We start from the raw sequence: 11,368 nt of genomic DNA, 5'->3' as shown, positions 1-11,368 counted from the left end.
ACGACAGTTGGCGCCCACCATGGGGCCTATGCACGGTGGAGTTGAGTTCTCAAAGGGAGCCCTACCAGGGTCCGGGAGCTACGCAGCGGGGCTCATGACTCGGAGCTGCCGCGGGAAGTACTACATCAATAACTTGTTCTGGGGGCCCGAGGCGGATTCAATCGAATCCGGCTACAGAATCCCCTTCGGCAAGATCAACGTCTTTGTCGGCATGGTTGGATCGCCTATGCCAAAGCCGGACATCTTCTCCGACATCGTCGAGCCGGCCAGGTACGTCCGCCCTATCGCAACGCCAAACCTAACCCATCCGGTCTTTGTTAGTTTCACACAGGGATTTGAGGAACCAGAACGATCAGTGACTCAGGAGACCACGCCGGTCAACACTGATGACGAATCATCCATGGGCGACTCAGATTCAATTCAGTCTCTACATGGGGGCTGCCTCGGAGGTTTGTCACTAACAATGGACCCCGAGGTTCTCGACCGGACCCACCGTCAGATCGCCGTTTACATGGCGGGGGCGACTCAGCCCCCACCAAACCCGGCAGGCAACGACGGGACTGGCGAAACATCGAGAAGCCCGGCTGTGATCCTGGTGGAGTTGGCGGTAGAGATAACAAGGCTCATGGCGACCCCTATAACAGCAGAAAACCACGACACGATAAACACCGAATTAACAAAGCTAAGAGATGGGGTGGCAAAGGCTCAGCGAGACACTGAAGTAGAAGCCGCTAGGATCGAGACCCGGCAGGCTCAAATTACCGCTGAGGCAGCTCGCTTGAACACCGAAAACTGGCGGCTCGAGAGGCATCAACGCGCATCTGACGTTGTCCATCAGCGGAGGCACCAGGGGCGTTTACCCCCTGATCTCAACCCGACCCGCCTATTCGACACTCCACGAACTCCCGGGCAGGAGACGCTCCGGGAGGAGGGCCGGGCCAGCCACCAAACCCGCCGCTTCAGCGAGCTGGGGATCGCGTCCCTCGATTCCAAACACGTCGAGGTCACTTTTCCAACCCGGTGGACAACGTCCTCGCCGCGACTCGCCATTTAGAGTCCCTTCCGATTCATGGCAACACCCCGGCTGAGATAGAAGCGAGGAACGCCATTGAGATGTTGAAGACGGCGGTGGTTCAAAACGCCCAGTTCTCGCACAGCCTCGATCGGCTGCACTCCACCCCCCAGGCAAGCCGCACCAGGAGTCGACCACAGGACCATCTCGCCATAACCAGCAGACCGCGACCCTTTCCCCAGGTCAACTCGCCCGATCATAGGGACCCCCCAGGTCGGGATCACCCGGACATCCAAACCGGCCCAGCGCCGCTTGTTGGAGGCGGCAGACAGGTGGGGGTGCCATGCTTGGCCCCCGCCCTTCGCAATGAGCGAATGCCGAATGATTTTAAAGGACCAAGAAAGGTGCCTAACTACACCCCGGACCTTGAGCCGGCGTCATGGGTTGAGAGTTACGAAATCTTCAAGGACATACTCGATGTAAGTGAAGCAGTCTGCGCCAGGTACTTCACAATGATGCTCGAGGGAACGGCACGTACTTGGTTAAAAAACTTGCCCCCCAACTCCATCCAGACTTGTGCTGAATTGAAAGAGCATTTCGTCAAAAACTTCCGAGGGACTTGCAAGCGCCCGATGACAATAGTCAATTTACAGCACTGCATTTAGCGCCCTGATGAGTCGGCCCACCACTGGACGCGGTGGGTCGTGGAAATCATTCATGCGTCGGACGGCATCACAGTAGCTCAGGCTGTGCTGATCTTGGAGCAAAACTGCCACTATGAGCCCTTGGTGCAGAAGTTGGGGCGACTCAAGCGAAAAGTCCAAGATATGGGGGAACTAATGGACACCCTCACTAGGTACGCCAAGGCGGACGACACCAAAGATCCAGGAGAGGATGGTGGCAAGGCCAACTCGCTGAGGAAAGGCGAGTCATCCAAAAACCATACCCGGTTTCAGGGACGCGTCTGCCATAATCACAGAGCAAACGGCAAGAGAAGACAGCAGGAAGAATCCTCAGACTTAGTCGCCAACACCAATGCCAACAACGGCAACCAGCGCCAGAAGAAGAGGGGTTACAGTGGCAAAAATCCGCGCAATTATAACAAGATACTCAAGGGCCCTTGCCCGCACCACGCCATGGCAGACGGACCGGCGACTCATTCCTGGGAGGACTGTTACGTGATGCGGGAGTTTCGGGCGGAGGCGATCAAAAAAGGGCAAGGCGGTGACCCGGACCAACGGCAGGAACAGTTTGGTGCACCTAATCAATGCCAGAACCCGTTCGGTGGCTTCCTCGAACCGAGGGCTTAGGGCGGCTTGCAGCCAAGCAGTGGCCAGTATCCAGTGCATAACCAACGTCGGTATAACCTGCCCGGGGTTTTTCAACAGCCACCCCCACAGGGGGCTCCGCAGGGGCAAGATGATAATGGCAGGTTCCGCAATAATCCCAAACAATTAAGAAACGGGCAATACCACGTCTTCACCACCAATGCCTGCAGGCGTGATAAAAAGGTGAATCACCGAGTGTACAGTGTCTCTGAGCCGGCGCTCCCTAGGTACCTCCACTGGTCCGAGCAGATTATATCATGGAGCAGGGAGAATCACTCGCCCAGAGTTGACAACCCCGGCGACTTAGCGTTGGTCGTGGCTCCTCAAGTCGGGGGGGTATACCTTATCGAAGGTACTGATGGATGGTGGTAGCAGTATCAACATATTATACTTCGACACTTTTCGAAGGATGAACTTGCTGGAGAAAGATTTAATGCCTTCAACCACGGTATTCCACGAAATTGTCCCAGGTAAATCGGCATACCTCATAGGCCGGGTTAGACTCACAGTTGCGTTTCGAACAACATCTAATTACAGGAGTGAGTCACTTATGTTTGAGGTGGTCAAGTTAAAGAGCCCCTATCATGCGTTGTTTGGGCGACCGGCTTACGCCCGTTTCATGGCTCGCCCGTGCTATGTTTACCTTAAACTCAAGATGCCTGGCCCTAAGGGACCCATCACGGTTGATGGTGACAGGAGGATCGCAAGAGAGTGTGAAGAAGGGGATGCAGCCTACGCAGAAGTCGCCTGCGCTACAGAAGAGCTCAAATATCACCAGGACAATGTTTATCCAGCCGACATGTCACCTCTAAAGAAGCCAACAACAGACGCTGAGACGCCCCTCAAGTTCAAACCAACAGACAACACTAAGATAGTGGATTTCATCCCTGGCGACTCAACCAAGCATTTCACTATTGGGGCGGGTCTGGACCCCAAATAGGAAAGCGCGCTCATCGAATTCATCTGTGAGAATCGGGACATCTTCACATGGAAAACTTCTGACATGCCTGTTGTACCGAGAGAATTCGCTGAGCACCATCTTAATGTTGACCCAAAAGCAAAACCGGTTCAGCAATATCTTCGCAGGTTCAATGAGGAACGGCGTAAGGCAATCGGGGAAGAAGTCGCCCATCTTTTGGCTGCCGGGTTCATCGTAGAAGTCTTCCACCCCAAATGGTTGGCTAACCCGGTCCTGGTGCTCAAGAAGAACGGCACCTTCTGCATGTGCATTGATTACACAGATCTTAACAGAGCCTGTCTAAAGGACCCTTTCGCCCTTCCCTGTATCGATCAAATCATTGATTTAGTGGCGGTCTGCAAGCGTTTGTGTTTCCTGGACGCTTATTCCGTGTATCACCAAATCAAGATGGTTGTGGAAGATCAGGAGAAGACAGCTTTTATAACCCCCTTCGGGGCCTTTTGCTATGTGTCCATGCCATTTGGGCTCAAAAGTGCTCGGGCGACTTACCAGCGCTGCATCCAAAATTGTCTGTGTGGCCAAATCTGACGCAACGTTCATGCTTACGTTGACGACATTGTGGTCAAAACTCACAGGAAGGAGACACTCTTGGAAGATCTAAGGGAAACTTTTGACAATCTGCGGGTATACCAGATGAAGCTTAATCCCACCAAGTATGTCTTCGGCATTCCTGCAGGAAAATTGTTGGGTTTCCTGGTATCTGAGCGCGACATTGAAGCCAACCCGGACAAAATCAAGGCGATTACTTCGCTTGGGAAACCAGCAAAATATCAATCAAGTCCAACGGATGGCGGGTCGTATCGCGGCTTTAAGTCGCTTCATAAGCCGCCTGGGAGAAAAAGCTATTCCCCTTTATCAGTTGCTTAAGAAATCTTACCGTTTTGTTTGGACAGACAAGGCCAATGAAGCTTTCGAAGTCTTGAAGCAGCAGCTGGTCAACCCGCCGGTTTTGGCCGCCCCGACTGAAAAGGAGCCTATGCTTCTGTATATTGCGGCAAACTCCAAAGCGGCGAGCGTGGCAGTGGTCGACGAAAGAAAGGAAGAAGGGAAGGAATATCCAGTGCAACGCCTGGTGTATTTCATTAGTGAGGTGCTAACTCTCTCCAAGCAATGATACCCGCACTGGCAGAAGTTGGTCTATGGGGTCTTTATGGCAAGTCGAAAGCTCAAACACTATTTCCAAGAGCATCCCATCACGGTGGTTAGCTCCGCTCCCCTCGGAGACATCATCCAGAACCGAGAAGCGACAGGGCGAATCGCCAAGTGGGCGATCGAACTTGGGCCACACCATGTGTGATACACCCCTCGCACGGCTATCAAGTTTCAGGCCTTGGTTGATTTCGTCAACGATTGGACCAAGTTATAGATCCCGGAAGACAGGCCTGACCTTACGTACTGGACTATTTATTTTGACGGGTGTAGGCAATTGGAAGGCTCGGGGGCTGGCGTGGTACTTATTTTGCCCCAGGGAGACAAATTCTGCTATGTTCTCCGACTCATGTTTCCATGTACCAACAACGCTGCAGAATACGAAGCCTTGCTTCATGGTTTGCGACTCGCCAAGGAGATGAACCTCACGCGAGTCAGATGTTTCGGCGATTTTGATTTGGTGGCTCAGCAAGTTTCAGGTACTTGGGATTCTCGGGACCCCCTGATGGCGGCTTACAGGACGGTTGTGTCTGATGTGGCGGGTCATTTCCATGGTTATCAAGTTGATAATATCGACCGGCGCCTTAACGAAGCAGCTGATGCCCTTTCGTGTCTCGGCTCACAGCGTAAGCCGGTTCCTCCCAATATCTTTCTGGATACTTTGCATAATCCTTCCGTAAGGTTACCCTCAGAAGAGGAGTTGGCAATACCAGACCCTGAGTCCCAGTTCGTGGCGGCTCTCCGTGTTACGCCGGATTGGGTTCTTCCGTATCTGGCGTATCTCGCCCGAGGCGAGTACCTTCGGATGAAGTGTTGGCTCGTCAAATCGCTCGTCGGAGAAAATCCATGGTCATCATCAATGGCGAATTATATAAGCGAAGCACCTCTGGGGTATTCCAACGATGCGTGATTCTGAACGACATCCATGCCGGAGATTGTGGGCATCATGTCGGGTCATGCTCCTTGGTTTCAAAGGCGTTCCGTCATGGTTTCTTTTGGTTGACGGCTCATGCAGATGCAGAAGAGATAGTTCGTCGATGTGATGGTTGCCAGCGTTACGGACGACAGGCTCATGTGCCGTCTCAAGAACTAAGGATGATACCTATTACTTGGCCTTTCGCGGTCTGGGGGTTAGACATGGTTGGCCCCTTTAAGATGTCGTCCAACAAAAAAACTCATCTGCTGGTGGCGGTTGATAAATTTACCAAGTGGGTCGAAGGAGAACCTGTTGGTGCTTGTGATGCGGAGACAACGGTCAAATTCTTGACAAGGTTGATCTTTCGGTTCGGATATCCACACAGCATTATTACTGATAATGGTACTAATCTATCACAAGGTGCGATGCAGGAGTTTTGCCATCGTGAGCACATCCGGCTTGATGTCTCTGCAGTGGCTCATCCATAATCTAATGGGCAGGCCGAACGGGCGAATCGGGAAGTATTGCGAGGAATCAAACCCGGACTTATGGTTCCCCTGGAACGCACCCCAGGGTGTTGGGTTGAGGAGTTGCCTTCAGTACTATGCAGCATTCGGACCACCCCAAACCGTTCTACGGGTTTTACTCCCTTTTTTCCTGGTATATAGAGCAGAAGCTGTTCTTCCCACTGACATTAGGCATGACTTGCCCAGCGTTGCTGCTTATGTGGAAGAGGACAACGAGTTGGCGCGTCAAGATTCTTTGGACGCTTTGGAGGAAGCACGCGATTTGGCTGTCGCCCGATCGGCGATTTATCAGCAGGACTTGCGGCGTTACCACAGCCGCCGGGTCAAGAGCCGAACCTTTCAAGAGGGCGACTTAGTGCTTCGATTGATCCAAGATCGCACTGGCATGCATAAGCTATCACCACCATGGGAAGGACCGTTCGTCGTCAGCAAAAGCCTTCGCAACGGGTCATAGTATCTGGTGGATCTTCGGCCTGATCGGCCAACCACGGAGGCTGAGTCAACTCGCCCGTGGAACATAGCCCACTTGCGGCCTTATTACACTTGAGCTATTAGCTCTATTTTTTGTAAGTTTTTCAATTTTTTTATGATGCAATAAAATTGATGCCTCCAAGCTCGGGGGCTTTCCTGCTATTTCATCTTATTGAAAGTATGGATCTTTTATTTTGCTCTTCAACAACTCGCCCAAGCATGGACGCTGTCCATACCAAAGAGCATAAGTCGCCATGATGCACTTACTACAAAACTAGGTATCGATAAGCCAAAGAGGAGTGCGATTCAAACATAGGCGCCTTATATGATTCTGTGGATTAGGTCGGCTTACTTGGGGGCAATTTGTTCTCAAGTCGTTTTGTGGTAATAGCGTATACGCTTCTACAATCCTATGACCGGTCTTTCCCCTAATCATAAGTCACTTGGGGGCTTCTTCTCACTGAGATCAGCCTTACTACCCATTTGGCCTTCGAAAAATTACCGCATTACAAATGGTTATACTGGACTGTGTGTTGGCCGAATCGCCATATGGACCCATGAACTCTTGGCAAGTTACTCCGCTTTATGGACCCTGAACTCGCCTTGGTTAAAACATGTCTGGTACCGGCTAGCGCCCCACATGGAAAATAGAGAAACCATTGGTTCACTAAACCCGCTTCACTGAAGCTTGACTCGTGCCTCATCAGCCAGTCTAAATACTTGAGCTTTTTTATACAAAAGTCTCCCTCGGGTAGCACTTGAGTTTATAACTTGTCCTATCCTGTCGCGACCTGATGAGTTGACGAAATTCTTATTTTTACCTTCCTGGCACTGCCACAAGGTTTTTCAGATTTTTCCGACTCACCTTAACATCTTGAGTCGGTTATTGTTTATTATCATCCATTACTCACTTAGATGGTTTGATGTATGTTTTTAAGCTTAACAGGTTGATGATTAAAATCATTATTGCCACGGCGGGTCAAGCATCATAAAACGCCCTGAGGGCGGGTCAAGCATTATAAGGCGCCCTAAGGGCGACACAAGGGTTTTAAAGACATCACAGAAGCGGGTTGTTTTCTATGGAAGACTTATTACATGACTCTCATGGCCAAATCCATGAAGGATTATTCTGTTGATGTCCCCGGGTCAGCCTGCTTTGAGATCTGACCGACTTCAATTTGCAAGTCGCCCAATACCCAATTACACTTGGATAATGCGGCAAATTCATCTTCATCGTTTAGCACTGATGAGAGATCCACCTCCAAATCAAAAGGGTTCTTGGGTCGACGCGGAGTCAAGCTGGTTGTCACAAAGGTTGGCGGAATAACTTTCTTGTTCTTGTCGTCATAGGCGGCTTGATACTTTGATAAATCCAAGCTTGCTGCTAGCTGAGTCGCCGCCAAGCGGGATTCTTTCACAACATGCTGGTAATCCTCTTGAGCAAATTCTGACCCGTCGTCCTTGAGCTAGGGAAAGTCTGCCGCTACTTCTTTGGGTTTTAATTCTGGAGCATACGCCAGACACAGACTCAACGTAGTCAGTACCCCTTTTCGGGCAGCTGACCGGGTTAGCTCACTGATCTGAGGCGGAAGAGTAGATAAGCAGCCAAGCATCTTCTTTATTGATGTTATGGGTTCCTTGGCACCCATCACTGCTTTCATGGTCAGCACGCTTCCGGTATACAGCTGCTCCATTAACGTGTAAATCGCCTTCAGCATCAGGACGCAGTCGTTCTGAAGATTGGCGGCTCTCGGACCTATATAAGGGATAATGATGGTCAGTAACTTCTTCATACTAAGTTATTTATTTACAAACTGCAAGGTGAGGGTCTTGTTTTTTACCAAAGACAGCTTGTGCCATGTTGGAGATATGTTGCTTTAAGCCGGCCAGCTCTTGTTGCACGGTATCCAATTTAGCTTCAGCTTTTTCTGCTCGCTTTACCAGGGCGTCTTGATCAGCTTGAGCCTTTTTTAAGGAGGCTTTCAGCTTCTCCATCTCAGATAAGATCATTTGACATTTTTCTTCTGATTTTGCCCGTGCATCTTGCTGATCGGCTAAATTTTTCTTGAAGTCGCCAAATGCTGACTCAGCTTGGGTAAGTGATTCCTGTCAAAATATATTATCAAGGGGCAAGTCTCAGAATTATTGCAAGCAACATCCCTGACACTTGGAGGCTAATGTATAATTTTTTAGACGAAATTATACAGTACCAAGACCCGGCTCATCTTTTCACAGATGACCCGGCACATGGGGGTTATAGGTCGAAAGTTTTCTTCAATTATCAAGACCCGGTTCATCTTTTTACAGATGACCCGACCCTTGGGGGTTACAAGTCGAAAGTTTTCTTCAATTATCAAGACCCGGTTCATCTTTTTACAGATGACCCGGCCCTTGGGGGTTACAGGTTGGAAGTTTTCTTCTACTATCAAGACCCGTTTCATCTTTTTACAGATGACCCGGCCCTTGGGGGTTACAGGCCGAAATATTCATTCTACTATCAAGACCTGGCTCATTTTTTCATAGATGACCCGGCCCTTGGGGGTTAATGAGGATAATATAGTATGCAATAAGGCGTACCTCATGTTTGTTCTTCATCATAAGGAGCAGACTTTTTTCCATCTCATAACTTGCCTCCAAGCGACTTGCAAAGCTAGAGCAGAGTTCTTTAAATTCAAGATTCTCATATTGGGATAGCTTAGCCTTGGAAATTTCATGTTCAATGGAAGGTTGAGCTGATGATGATACGTGCTTCGACAAGACTGCTGAAGCCGGCTTAGAAAAGTGAGTGCCAGTGATGATCATAACATCTCGATCTTCCGCCGTTTTCAACGGACTTGGAGGATTAGGCGTTTCCATGCTTTCCTTGGGCGAGTTCGGGAGATCCGCTTGATCTTCAGGTTTATCCTTGGCCGGGTTATCCTGAATCGGCGCAGGTTTTTCAATAGGCTCTGAAGCTGTAGTGGGAGTTGACCCGCCAGTTTTCCTGTTCTTCGCTTGTGCCCTAAAATAAAAGGAGATGCACTTAAAAACAGACATTATCATCATCAGGACAATGTAAGTATTATAAAAGACTTACCCTGGAACGTGGATCATCGGCGGAAGCGCTGACATCACTGAGTCGCCTGACGAAGGAGGAGAATTCTACAAAAATGACACCTCAAGATGTGAGTGAGTTATGAATATGATCCAAAAGGAAACAAAAGGAGATGCTATTAAAAGGATACCTCATTCTTCCTCTTCTTAGTCTTTGTTGGTAACCCGGACACCAAGTCTCCAGAGTGACTCCGAGTTTTCCAATTGGAAGCATATTGCGCTTTCTTCAAAAGGAAATTAGGATCCAAACAAGCACTTGGGTGAGACATGGGAACTTTCCCACAAACCCGCCTGGTCGGCTTAGGTGGAGGAGAAGATGAGTTTGAGGAAACAGAAATTACCTCTACGGAGTCTTCCTGGCTCTGGTTGTCCTCATTCTACACAAGAGATAAGGAGGCATAAAACACAAAACTATAACAATGGATGGCGAGTCAAAGAAGATAGAATTTTACCTCTGAAAGTACGTCGCCGACTTGGGATTCGTCTGCGTCAGACGGTTCAGTAACAGCGGCTTTGCCTTTGCCCTTGGATTTCTTCTTTGGGGGCGGCTTAGCTTGCTTCAGAGCCATCTTTTTTGGCCTCTTGGACCAGAATTTTTCGCCCTTCTGAAATGGCATTTTTATTATGAGAATCATAATTCAAGTAAGTTGGAAGGAATAAAGTAAAGACGGGTTAAGTTATTTACCTTTGGCGCCGGGTTGATCTTGCGGAGCGGCTTAAGACCTATTTGGCCACACTTGGCCAAGGGCTCGCTGGTCAACTTCTTGATGATGCACACGATGTCGTTTTCTGTCAGTGATGTACGGAAGTAGCACTAGGGATGGTCCAAGGTGCCATCAAGCTCACACATTAGGCCATCCCGGCAACTTAAGGGGAGGATTCGCCATTCAACCCAGTAGCGGATCAAATCGACCCCAGTAAGGCCGTTGTTTGTCAGAGATCTTAACTCGGACAGCACCGGGATAAAATCTGACTCCTCTTCTTCGGTAAGCTTGTCTGGGAGTTTGAAGTTTGTTGGAAGGCGCTCCTCCCTATAGCCAAGGAGCTTGTTCTCACCCTCAGGAGAAGTTTCCTGGCAGTAAAACCAAGACTCGCCCCAGCCTTTGGGATGGCTTGGCATGGCGAGTGATGGGAATGGACTGTCCCTACGGCGTTGAACATGGACACCTCCAAGTTCCAAGCTAGGGCCATTGGAAAATTCTGTCTGGCGATTCAAATGAAAGAAATACCAGAACAAAGGAACGGAAGGTTCCATCTGCAAGTAGGCTTCACAGAACACTTGGAACTGACATAAATTGCTCATCGAGTTAGGCCCGAAGTCTTGGAGGCAGACATTCATGAAGGTCATGGCGTCTCTGAGGAATTTTGATCCGGGCGGTTTAAAACCCCGTTCGAGGTGCTCAACAAAAACAACTATTTCCCCTTCCTTCGGGTTGGGAATCTCTTCTGCCAACCCGGAATGCCAACTGATAACCTCTTTGGGGTCAAGATTCCCCGTCTTCACACAGTTGTTGAGAAGAGCTTCATCAACTTTGGTCGAGAGCCAATCGGCTTTGAAAATGGTACCCATGCTACAAAGGGAGAAATTACGGGTAAATTAACTCGCCGAGCGCTTACTAAATGGTTAAAAGATCCATTGAATCGCCAAAAATTTGTCAGATAACCAAGGGAGTTTGTTGACTCGCCAACAAAGGGCCGGGTCGGAATACCAGGGCGACTTATGAATTTCTTACTGCTTAAGAGAGATGGTTCAGAGCTTCAGAGGTATTCGCTAAAATGGTGAAGTATGGATCTACAAACAGGTTTCATACGACAGGCGGTAACATATAGATCTACGGAGCAGGCAAAAATGAATGAGAAAAGCCTGGATAAAGAAAAACAGCCTATGGCTAG

This window comes from Hordeum vulgare, chromosome 1H (assembly GCF_904849725.1).
Source record: "Hordeum vulgare subsp. vulgare chromosome 1H, MorexV3_pseudomolecules_assembly, whole genome shotgun sequence".
Classification (NCBI taxonomy): Eukaryota; Viridiplantae; Streptophyta; class Magnoliopsida; order Poales; family Poaceae; genus Hordeum; species Hordeum vulgare.
This window is presented reverse-complemented; position numbering follows the sequence as displayed.